Genomic DNA, 12,932 nt, shown 5'->3' with positions numbered 1-12,932 from the left:
CAACTGACTTTTCTCAAATCCGTCGCATTTTGTTTATTTTCTCATTAACACAATCAACAACAAACCAACAATTTATTTATTTGGTTACCGCAAAGTCTTCCTAAAAATTACCAATGCAACCTGTTTTCACAAGTCCCTGTGTTCGACCCTGAACTTACCAGAAAAGTCAGTGGAATTTACACTTGGATTCCGCTGAGGAAACTTGAATGCACAACGCAGTTTCATTAACGCATACCATCCACATTTCCACTTCAAAAAATAAACATCAAGTTCTTGGCATTGTTGCCGGGGACTTCGGCAAAATAGAGTGCTAATGGTAATTTTTCTGATTTCTTTGCAAACTTTCAATCTCTGGCCAATTACGACTCGAAGATTGAGAGGACATTTAGAAGGAGACTGAGAGACCGCCAACAGTAACCACAATTAGATAAAGAAGAGATGGCGGAGTAGCCTGGAAACGGAGCACCAAATGATAACAATGTCATGGCGCATCCAATCCTGTTGGCAAATGATCGCAATAGACCCACCAGGGACTAAGCATCGCCAAATCTCTACGATTTCTCTCCGGGAATCATGAGTCCTGCCCTCGACGGAAACAGATTCGAAATGAAGCCGGTGATGCTGCAGATGATCCAGACTGCAGGATTGTTCGGAGGAAGGCGTGGCGAAGACCCGCATGCCCACCTCCGAAGCTTTATTGAAATCTGCAATACTTTTGTGTTCCCGAACATCTCTATCAAAGAAGTTCGACTAATTTTGTTCCCATTTTCTCTCTGTGATCTTGCTAGAAAATCGGCATATTCTCTCGAAACGGGAGAGATCACTTCTTGGGAACAGGTCGTGGAGAAGTTCATGAAGAAATAGTTTCCACCTACTGAGAAAGCCAGACGACGGAAACTGAGTACAAATTTTGAACAAGACATGGACGATCGCTCAGCGATGCCTGGACGAGATTTAAGAGGTTGGTCAGAGATTGTCCACACAATAGGTTGCCAGATTGTCTTCAAATGGAGATTTTCTATCATGGTTTGAATCCCGCTTCGCAGACTGCTGCCAACGCGGCAGCCGTTGGTGGTCTGCTTAATAAAACGTATGACGAGGCGAAGAATATCCTGGATCACATCTCTAAGAACCATGAAGATTGGAGAGAGAGTGACCAAAGATTGAGACTCAAAGACAATGACGCAAGTAATGATGCTATTGCTTCACTACAAAACCAGATGACCGTAATGATGAACTTAATACAAGGAATTGCGATCAGCAACCCAACACTGCAAAATGGGCAAATCAACGTAATTAGTCAAAACACTGCAAGGTGTGCGACTTGTGGTGATGGGCATGTGATGGAAGATTGCCCGCAAAATCAACAATCTGTTTACTTTGTAAAGAATAACCCCTTTTCGAACACCTACAACCCCGAGTGGAGAAACCACCCCAATTTTTCTTTGAAGAATCAACAACAGAATTTCCAACCTGTGGTGCAGAAAGAAGGGCCACCAAGATTCTTCCCACTCAACAACGGTCAAACGAGCAATCAAGCAAGTAGCTCATAACCACCGCAGTTCTCTTCCTTGGAAAGCCTATTGAAGCAATACATAGAGAAAAACGAAATGGTGCTTCAAATTTATGCTACGTCTATCTACAATTTAGAATTACAGATGGGCCAGATTGCGAGTGAGCTTAAGAGTAGACCGCAAAGGGCTCTGCCAAGTTCAATTGAACTTCCACGCAACCCGGGGGGATCAGGTAAAGAGCAATGCCAGGTAATGCCAGGTTGTGCCATTGTGAAGTGGGAAGAATTTGGAGGGAGAAAAGAAGGAGCTTAGTCGGACAGCTTCCATTGCGGTTGAATCTAAAGTTGCAGTGACGCAAAAAGAAGAAAGAGAAAAAGAAGCAGTAGAACCAGACGTTGCATCGACCTGAAAGCCAACGGAGACGGGAACTGTGAAAGTGTAGTTACCCTCTTTCCCCCAGACACTAAGGAAGAAAAAGAACGAAGAGGTACAGTATTAACGCTTTCTATCTATGTTAAAACAATTACATGTTAATATTTCTTTCAGTGAAGTGATTGAGGAAATGCCTGCCTACGCAAAGTTTCTGAAGGATATGGTAACTAAGAAGAGGGGAGCTGGTAAGTTTGCCATGGTGGCGTTAACTCACAGTTCAAAATCAATCATTCCACCGAAGATGAACGATCCTGGGAGCTTTACCATTCCTTGCTCCATTAGAAGGACTATACATCGGGTAAGCCCTGTGTGACCTGGGAGCCCGCATGAATTTGATGCCTCTGTCAATCTTTAGATAGCTGAACATGGGGCAACTTGTGCCTACAACAGTGACTCTCCAACTGGCCGATAGATCTCTGGTGCATCTAGAGGGAAAGGTGAAGGATGTGCTGATCACCATTGATAAATTTATCCTACTAGCCGACTTCATCATTTTGGACTACGAGACCGACAAAGATGTGCGCATCATTTTGGGGCGACCTTTTTTATCAATGGGTCATGCTCAAATTGATGTGCATAAAGGAGAAATCACTTTGAGCATCAACAAACAGAAGCTCGAGCTTAACATAATTCATGCCATGAAGTTTTTTCGGATGAAGAAGACCTGACTGACTCAGATGATGACCATAATGTGATTGAAGAAGAAAAGTTTGATGAAGAAAATGAAGAAGATGATGCCAACGCATCTGTTGCTGCCTGTAATTCGATCACAACAAAAACAAGCAAGGAAGAAGAAATAATCGCAAAGAAAGAAGAGGAGCAAACAAAAAAAAAAAAGAAAGAAAAACAATGCAACCTTCCATAGGGGAGCCACCGACACTTGAATTGAAGACCCTACCGACCCATTTGAAGTAGAGAAGTTGCCAGTTATCATTTCCTTTGCGCTCAACAAAGACCAGAAGAATGCATTGATGAGCATTCTCAGGAAACATGTGCGAGCAATTGGTTGGACGCTCGCCGACATTAGAGGAATTAGCCCTGCATACTGTATGCACCGTGTTCGTCTTGGAGAGGACCACAAAGCAACGATTGAACATCAATGCAGACTCAGCCCTGCGATGAAAGAAGTCGTCAAGAAGAAGATCATTAAATGGCTAGATGCGGGCATTATCTATCATATGGCAGATACCACATGGGTCAGCCTTATGTAGTGTGTGTCGAAAAAGGGCGGCATGATGGTAGTCCCAAATGAAAACAACGAATTAATACCGCAAAGGATCATCACTAGATGGCGCATTTGCATGGACTACCACAAGCTGAATGCGACCACAAAGAAAGATCATTTCCCTCTGCCATTCATCAACCAAATGCTAGACCGTCTAGCTGGAAATGATTTTTACTGTTTCTTGGATGATTATGCCGGATACAACTAAATTATGATAGCTTCAGAAGATCAAGACAAGACCACATTGACCTGCTCATATGGGACCTTCACTTTTCGCCGCATGTCGTTTGGCCTCTGCAATGCACCAAACACATTCTAAAGGTGCATGATGGCCATCTTTTCAGATTATCTTGAGGACTCTATTGAAATCTTTATGGACAACTTCTCTATTTATGGGAACACTTATGAAGTCTGTCTAGCCAACTTGGAGAAGATACTAAAGAAACTTGAAAAGACGAATCTGGTGCTCAACTGGGAAAAATGTCATTTCATGGTGAAGGAGGGCATAGTGTTAGGACACAAGGTTTCCCGGGATGGGTTGGAGGTGGACAAAGCAAAAATTGAAGCAATTGAAAAGCTTCCACCTCTAATAAGCATGAAGGTTGTACGAAGCTTCTTAGGGCATGCTGGATTCTACAGACGATTTGTCAAAGACTTTTCTAAAATAGCATAACCACTGAGTGTGTTATTAAAGGCTGATAGACAATTTGAGTTTGACAACAACTGCTTCAACGCATTCAGAGTTTTGAAAGATGCACTGATTACCGCACCCGTATTGATTGTGCTGGATTGGACACTTCCTTTTGAAATCATGTGCGATGCAAACGGGTATGCGATGGGAGCAACTTTAGCGCAAAAGAGAAAATCAATCTTGCATCCCATCGCATATGCGAGTAAAACATTAAATTCTGCTCAGACTAATTATACCACCATAGAAAAAGAGCTTTTGGCGATAATTTTTGCGTTGGAAAAATTTCGGACATATTTGTTGGGAACAAAGGTACTCATCCACACTGATCACTTGGCGATCAAATACTTAATGACAAAGGACACAAAGCCGAGGTTGATCAGATGGGTTCTCCTCCTTCAAGAATTTGATATAGAAATAATTGACCGGAAGGGGACAGAGAATGAAGTTAAGGACCACTTGTTTAGACTGGAAAATCCTGAGGTTGATCGCAATGAGTCTGAAGTGAGTGTCGTATTACCGGATGAGCAGCTGTTCCATATAGAAGAATTGCCCTGGTATGCAGACATAGTCAATTATTTGGTTTGCGAGCAATTTCCCGAAGATTACATCTACCACCAACAGAAGAAGATAAAAAATGAATGCAAACATTATTATTGGGATGAGCCGAATCTGTATAAAAGAGATGCAGACCAGATTTTTCAATTATACGTACCAAATGCTCCTCAACAATGCATATTATCGCAATGTCATGACTCACCATATGGGGGGCACTTTGGAGGGCAGCGCACCGCAGCCAAAGTCTTAGAGAGTGGATTCTTTTGGCCTACATTGTTTAAGGATGCGGCTGACTATGCAATGAAATGTGATCGGTGCCAATGCACAGGTAACATTTCGTGGAAAAATGTAATGCCAATGAACACCATCTTGGAGCTTGAATTGTTCGACGTATGGGGGATTAATTTCATGGGACCATTTCCCCTTCGAATGTTAAACATTACATTTTATTAGCCGTCAATTATATCTCCAAGTGGGTAGAGGCAATAGCATGCGTTGCAAGTGATGCGGCGGTAGTCTTCTAGTTCCTGAAGAAACAGATGTTCACTCGTTTTGGCACTCCCTGTGCCATCATAAGTGATGAAGGATCCCACTTTGTCAACCGTAATATCAAGGAGCTGCTGCGTAAATACAACATTCTGCACAAAGTGGCCACTGCATACCATCCGCAGACGAATGGTCAGGTCGAGGCGTCCAATCAAGAAATTAAGCTGATACTTGAGAAGGTAGTAAGCCCTTCACGAATAGATTGGGCAACAAAGCTTGATGATGCGTTATGGGCATACCAGACTGCATTTAAAACACCAACAGGTATGTCCCCATATGTGTTGGTATTTGGTAAGGCGTGTCATTTGCCTTTGAAACTTGAATATAATGCACTACGGGCGGTAAAGAAGCTGAAATTTGATTTGAAGAAGGCAGGAGAAGCGCGAAAAACACAATTGGTCGAGCTAGAAGAATGGAGGATTAACGCATATGAAAATGCGAAGATTTACAAAGAGCGCACCAAGCGTTGGCATGACAAACGCATATCCGGTAAGAACCTCCAAGTCGGGTAAAAGGTCTTACTCTTCAACTCACGACTACGACTCTTCCCGGGAAAATTAAAATCATGTTGCTCCGGACCCTTCATTATTAAAGAAATATTCCCACATGGTGCGATGGAGGTGATTTCAAGCTAGAAAAAGCCTCCGTGAAGCTAAAAAACCCGAAATACGCCTTATTTGATTTTTGAACTCTTATTCCTTCGTCACTTTTATTATCATTTAGCTATATGCATCTTACTCATCTTTCCTTCTATAAAAAAAGAAAAAAAAAACTTGTTGTTTTGTTTTAAGTCATTTGACCCTCTCTTTGTTTGTTTACAACGATTAAGGCATAGGATTGTGGAGATGTTACACGAAGCAGCAAATTATCTCACTCCATCAGCGCAATCCAAAGAAGAGAGATCGCCACAAAGATGGATGCGTCAATACACAATGCGGGTGTCAATGCAAATTTGGGGGTGTATTCTTCCTTATCCTTATTACAAATTTTGCGCTACCGCGTCGCATATTAGTTTTTAAAAGTTTTATCACCGCATCTTTTTTGATTACCGCAACCATTTGACATAGATAAATTTAGTAGGTTACCGCATAATGTCTCTTTGCCAAGTATGATTTCAATGATGAAAAATATGCTTCTATTTTTTTCGTATATACTAGAGTCAACTTAATTTTAAGATAGTCACCTCATAAAATATTTCTAGAAGTTAGGGGTTTGCTAGCTTTCTTTTAAACTCTCTTTACGAAGCTTTCTAAGAACATCGCATGATTTATCTCAATCTTTTGGCAATGAGGACATTGCCGCATTTTAAATTTGGGGGTGAGGTATTTATTTTCGACCTTCCTATTTTGGAAAAAAAAAATTTAACAACTCCATTGTCAATGCAATGGGAAACCTATGTTGAATTAAGTTGTGAAAGGCACTTACCCGTATTTGGATGTCTGCATGACACACGTGAGGGCATGCCAAAACGAAAGTAAGTTACCAAGATCAACGCATAAATAAATGACCACAACTCCACTACCAAATAGGTATGAGTTTAGTATGAGAAAGATTGCATTGCTCGTAGTTGGATGTCCGCATGACACCTGTGAGGGAAAGCCAAAACAAAGGCAAGACACTTGTATCAGTGCAAGGTCAGAGAAAAAAATATCAATGAAAAAAAAATATCGATGAAAAAAAAATTTTATGCAAGGATAAAATCATTTGACACCCCAATAGAAAACTTTCTTTTTGAAATAAATCATGTGATGTTCTGAAATTTAGTAAAGTCCTTTTGAAGGGTCAGCTTGCAGACCCTAGGTCTTAGAAATATTTTAAGAAGACACTTGAATAAGACTTAAGGAAATTTTTGTATATAGAATTTGAACGAAGTACCCTTGAGAAATCTAGAAAAAGAACATTGTGGTTGATTTGCTAAAGGAATCTTTAGCTTATGCTTGAGGACAAGCATTGTTTAAATTTGGGGGTGTGATAACGGGCAGAAATGCATGTTATCATAGTGCTAAGTGCTTAAACAATGTTGGATTGCGTTGATGAAATATGTTAATTTGCATCCATTAAGCATCAATTTCATAATATTGCGGTCGCATACGTTCATCACATTAGAACAGTTGATTTTTGTATTTTTGTGCAGAATATGCGTTGATGCAATGCAAGCATTGTGATCATAGGAAATCATTGGTTGAGCGCAACTTCACCGCAAGGCTTTGCAATGATTGTGTTCGCAATCATTCGCCCGACAAGGATCGCCAAAACTTAGTCAGTGCAACATGGTGGGCGCATCTGGGTGAAAGGCTAATTAATCGTGATGGGACAGAAAGCTGATGACAGTCGAATCAGAATTAAGTTGATAGCCAATAACGATCAAAAGTACATTCAGCTTTTCGGTGACAAATATTCGGCACATCAGTTAGGAATTAAAGCTGTCCCATCTGTACAATCAAGAGAGAGAAGCCATCGTTCACCTTGGATGTTTATAAATACCATAGGCGGCCTTTAGAGAAGGGGTTCACTAGTTCACTATTCTTTGTTCCACAAGTTTACACGCCCTTGTTCATAGTTTTCTTTCGTTTTAAGGTGGATGCGAGAGAGAAGGTTGTGCCGATAGATCGTTCCAATAAGCTTGGGAAAGCACCAGAAGCTTAAAGGAAAGAGAGAGGGCCAACGCCTGCGGAAGCAGGAACATCTTTAGAACCAAATAGAGATTTCAGTGTAAAAGCCTCAGTCAGCAAAGAATTGCTACAAGGCTCTCTACTTTTAACTCTCATTGTCATTTTGTACTCCACTCATTTATCGAAATGGAATCTATTTCTCTATATCTGTTCACTCTCTGTTATTTACACATGAGTAGCTAAATTAGTTGAATGGGTTGAGAAGCATTTAGCTAGCACAACTAAGAAATCTTCATGCTATGCGATTATCTTGTATTATGTATGCTTCATTCGTCTATTAGGGATACTAGGAAGGGTAGTCTAAGGACAACATCTAGGCTGTGGAAGGTCAGGTTAGAATCTAGACCCCGGAGAGTCAGATTAGAATGCATAATCAGGAGATAGGAGCTTAGGAATGAGCACTATTTGTTATCAACGCATCACATGCATCCTAGAGATAGGATGGGATTGTATGCGGTCACCTTGCTTTTATGCATTTTTCATCATCGCATAGGACAAGAGTAGAGACTTAAAGATAAGCTTTATGGACACTTTTGCATTCAACACATGCGTCCTAGACTTAGGAGCATCCCATTTGCATTGGAAAATGACTTGTTGTGCATGGTGATAGCATGATCGCATAGTCTGACGCATTCCCAAGAAATGCTAGCTAAAGATCTTCTCAACCCATTCATCGCATACTAAGTGCATCTATCACACAACTGACTTTTCTCAAATGTGTCGCATTTTGTTTATTTTCTCATTAACACAATCAACAACAAACCAACACTTTATTTATTTGGTTACCGCAAAGTATTCCTAAAAATTACCAACGCAATCTGTTTTCACAAGCCCCTGTGTTCGACCCTGGACTTACCAAGAAAGTCAGTGGAATTTACACTTGGATTCCGCTGAGGAAACTTGAGTGCACAACGCAATTTCATTAACGCATACCATCCACATTTCCACTTCAAAAGATAAGCATCAAGTTTTTTGCGCCGTTGCCTGGGACTTCTGCAAAATAGAGTGCTAACAGTAATTTTTCTGATTTGTTTACAGACTCTTAATATTTGGCCAATTACGACTCAGAGATTGAGAGGATATTTAGAAGGAGAATGAGAGACCGCCAATAGCAACCAAATCAGATAAAGAAGAGATGGCAGAGCAGCCTGGAAACAGAACACCAAATGATAACAATGTCATGGCGAATCCAATCCTGTTGGCAAACGATCGCAATAGACCCATCAGGGACTATGCATCGCCAAACCTCGACGATTTCTCTCTGGGAATCATGAGTCCTGCCTACGATGGAAACAGATTCGAAATGAAGTCGGTGATGCTGCAGATGATCCAGACTGCAAGACAGTTCGGAGGAAGGCGTGGCGAAGACCCACACGCCCACCTTCGAAGCTTTATTGAAATCTGCAATACTTTTGTGTTCCCGAACATCTTTGCCAAAGAAGTTCGACTAACTTTGTTCCCATTTTCTCTCTGTGATCGGATAGAAAATGGGCATATTCTCTCGAACCGGGAGAGATCACTTCTTAGGAATAGGTCATGGAAAAGTTCATAAAGAAATACTTTCCACCTACTGAGAATGCCAAACGACGGAAACTAATTACTAATTTTGAACAAGACATGGACGAATCCCTCAGCGATGCCTGGGCAAGGTTTAAGAGGTTGGTCAGAGATTGTCCACACAATGGGTTGCCAGACTGCCTTCAAATGGAGATTTTCTATCATGGTTTGAATCCCGTTTCGCAGACCGCTGCCAATACGGCAACCGCTGCTGGTCTACTTGATAAAACTTATGATGAGGTGAAGAATATCCTGGATCGCATCTCTAAGAACCATGAAGATTAGAGACAGTATGACTCGAGATTGAGACTCAAAGACAATGACGCAAGTAATGGTGCTAATTCTTCACTACAAAACCAGATGACCGCAATGATGAACTTAATATAAGGAATTGTGATCAGCAGCCCAACACCGCAAAATGGGCAAATCAACGCAATCAGTCAAAACACTGCAAGGTGTGCGACTTGCGATGATGGGCATGCGATGGAAGATTGCCTGCAAAATCCACAATCTGTTTATTTTGTAAAGAATAACCCCTTTTCGAACACCTACAACTCTGGGTGGAGAAACCACCCCAATTTTGCTTGGAATAATCAACAATAGAGTTTCCCATCCCCGTCCTCGTAGGGGTATTTCCCCCCATCCTCGACTGGGGACTCGATTATAATCTCCAGTTTGACCCAATCCCTAGTCAAATCGGAGATTCCCAACCCCGACCACGGGGAGCTAATCCCATGGGAATTATTACCAACCCTAGATATGGATATAGATACATACATACATAAAAGAGTGGATCTTGAAGTTGGTAAAGTACACTTTGGCTAAAAAAAAGGATGGCTTCTCGAGGAAGGCACCAAAAAGTGAAAAAAAAGGGAAAAAAGAAAAAAGAAAAAGAAAAAGAAATATGTGGTAGACGGGAAGCCACATATAAAGGAAGGGAGAGTTTTTCTTTGACAAAAGTAAAATGAAGAAAACGATGCCACAAGATGGTAATAGAAGAAAGGAAGGATAGAGTACGGGAGCGAAATGTCGAAACTCGTTGGAAACTCGTCGAATAATCATCGAAGACGTGGTACTTAACATCGGAAATGGTTTGATGAAACTCTTAAGCAAGAAATTAACTTGGTAAGTGTTAGGACACTGATCCTAAAAGAATTTTATTATCGTAACGGGTTGGCACAATCTTCCGAGGCAACAACTAAATGATGAACGAATTCTTAATTAAACGATGTGAATCAAACAAAGACTAGACAATCGCTTATCAAACTCTAAACGATCGTTTACAAACTCTATATGATCGCTTACAGACTCTACGCGATGGCTAAGTAATACTAGACGATCGCTTACAAAATACTCCGTGATCGCTTACAAGATACTACACGATTGCTTACAAGTTATTACTCGATCGTTTACCAAATACTATACGATCGCCTATCAAATGCTCCACGATCGCTGGCTCTGCTACTCGATCGTTTAGTAGAAGAGGTAGACGTTGAGCGACACACTACGATTGAATCTACACGGTAGAGACTTTCCAACTCCCACTCTCGAGAGCTCACCTTCCTCACTTTTGATATTTAAAATCCTTCGTCCCCTCTCTTCTGGTTTCTTTCTTCTTTTAAACTTCCACTTCTCTCAACAAAATTGAAAGTAGTCTTTAACCAATTCAATCGCCTCTCTTCTATTTTTTCTTTTTTGATATTGCAACATAATTGGAGGCCTATCATTACCTCCCCCCTCTAGCCTTACCTTGTTCTCAAGGTAAAGTTCCGGGAATTGATTCTAAAAATCATCTAATACCTCCCAAGTCACCTCATGCTTTGGCAAGCCCTTCCCCTTCAGTAAAACTTTATGTTCCCACTATGATAGCCCAGGTCGAGAGCTTAAAAAAACTTTTGGTTCCTGCAGCCAAGTGTGATTTTCATCGATTAAAGGATCCACTAGATGAATCGACACTATTATCTGAAGGTTCAACTTGTAAGCTACTGATCCCATTCCATCCACCACCTGATATGGTCCATAATACTTGGGAGATAATTTCACATACTGATTTTGCCGAACCAAAATTTGGCGATAGGGCCGCAACTTCAGCCATACTCAATTACCAACTTGAAATCCAACATCACGTCGCTTCTTGTCAGCAAACTTCTTCATTTTATCTTGAGCCCCCCTCAAATGCTCCTTAAGCACGCGCAATGCAACATCTCTGTCTCGCATTTGTTGGCGCAAAGTCGCATTGGCCATACAATCATTTCCATAGTAAATCAACACTAGAGGTTGTCGTCCATACACAATCTAAAAGGGGTAAAGTGAGTAGAAGCATTATACGTAGTGTTATACCAATATTTCGCCTAATGCAACTAGTTAATCCATTATTTTGGTCGCTTTCCACAAAATCACCTCCAATACATTTCCACGGTGCGATTCACCACCTCTGTCTAACCATCCAACTGAGGATGATAAACTGTACTGTGATGGAGCTTGGTACCCGACAATCAGAATAACTCTAGCTAAAAGTGACTCATAAACTCCTTGTCTTAGTCCGAGATAATGGATTTCGGCACCCCATGTATTTTAACTATTTCCCTACAAAATGTATATGCTACAATACCAGCATTTTTAGGGTGTTTAAAAGGTAAGAAATGAGCATACTCCACAAATCGATATGCTTCCATGGTTGTTTCTTGTTTAATAGCCAAGAATCTTCCACAGATCGATCCCTCTCTTAAAGATCGAAATCGAGCTAACATCCTTTTCTTCAAGTCTTCCCAGTCTTTGAACGACTCTCTACCTACCTTCGACCAGTACCAGTCTAATTTGGCGACATCGAAGCTCACAACCGCCACTGTCATCTTCTTAGATTTAGTCAACTTATGAATTTGAAAATAACGGTCTACTCTAAATAACTACGCGTCTGGATCATTTCCGCTAAACACCGACATTTCAACTTTCTTTAATTCACTCCAGTCTCAAATCCCTTCTTCACCTACTGCTTTCACCGAACTACTTGTTCTGCACACCTTATTGGTATTCGATCCTTCTGCTTCCGTTACCTTTGCTTTTTCTTTGGCCATTTCCGTAACATAGGAAATTAACATTTGTTGATGTTTCTCTGCCTGCAGTCCCAATCGCTCAATGCTCTTCTCTAACATTGTCAAATTCTCTTCTATGGTTGGCAATTTCTGCATTTTGACCTTAAGTTCAGAGAATCTAGGTCCAGTAACTCTAGTTTCTCTTCAAAACGTTTTTGAACCATGCTTGCCCAGGTGGTTGCTCTGATACCAATTTGTTAGGATACTGATCCTTAAAAGAATTTTATTATCGTAACAGGTTGGCACAATCTTCCGAGGAAACAACTAAAAGATGAACGAATTCTTCATTAAACGATATGAATCAAACAAAGACTAGACCATCGCTTATCAAACACTAAACGGTCGTTTACAAACTCTATAAAATCGCTTACATTCTCTACGTGATCGCTGAGTAATACTAGACGATCGCTTACAAAACACTCCTTGATCGCTTACAAGATACTACACGATTGCTTACAAGTTATTACATGATCGTTTACCAAATACTATACAATCGCCTACCAAATGCTCCACGATCGCTGGCTCTACTACTCGATCACTTAGTAGAAGAGGTAGACGATGAGCGATACATTACGATTGAATCTACATGATAGAGACTTCTGAACTCCCACTCTCGAGAGCTCACCTTCCTCACTTCTGATATTCAAA

At 40.9% G+C, this 12,932-nt stretch overlaps 1 non-coding gene across 1 annotated transcript; it reads right to left on the bottom strand.

Annotated features, from left to right (window-relative positions):
* Positions 1 to 9,217: 9,217 nt before the first annotated feature.
* LOC120089541 (small nucleolar RNA R71) lies at positions 9,218 to 9,323 on the bottom strand. Its single transcript, XR_005485218.1, has one exon. It is a non-coding gene; the product is annotated as a small nucleolar RNA R71 (small nucleolar RNA).
* Positions 9,324 to 12,932: the final 3,609 nt, after the last annotated feature.

Source organism: Benincasa hispida, chromosome 10, assembly GCF_027475165.1.
Source record: "Benincasa hispida cultivar pf3 chromosome 10, pf3_genome.v1.1, whole genome shotgun sequence".
Lineage (NCBI taxonomy): Eukaryota > Viridiplantae > Streptophyta > Magnoliopsida > Cucurbitales > Cucurbitaceae > Benincasa > Benincasa hispida.
This window is presented reverse-complemented; position numbering and strand designations above follow the sequence as displayed.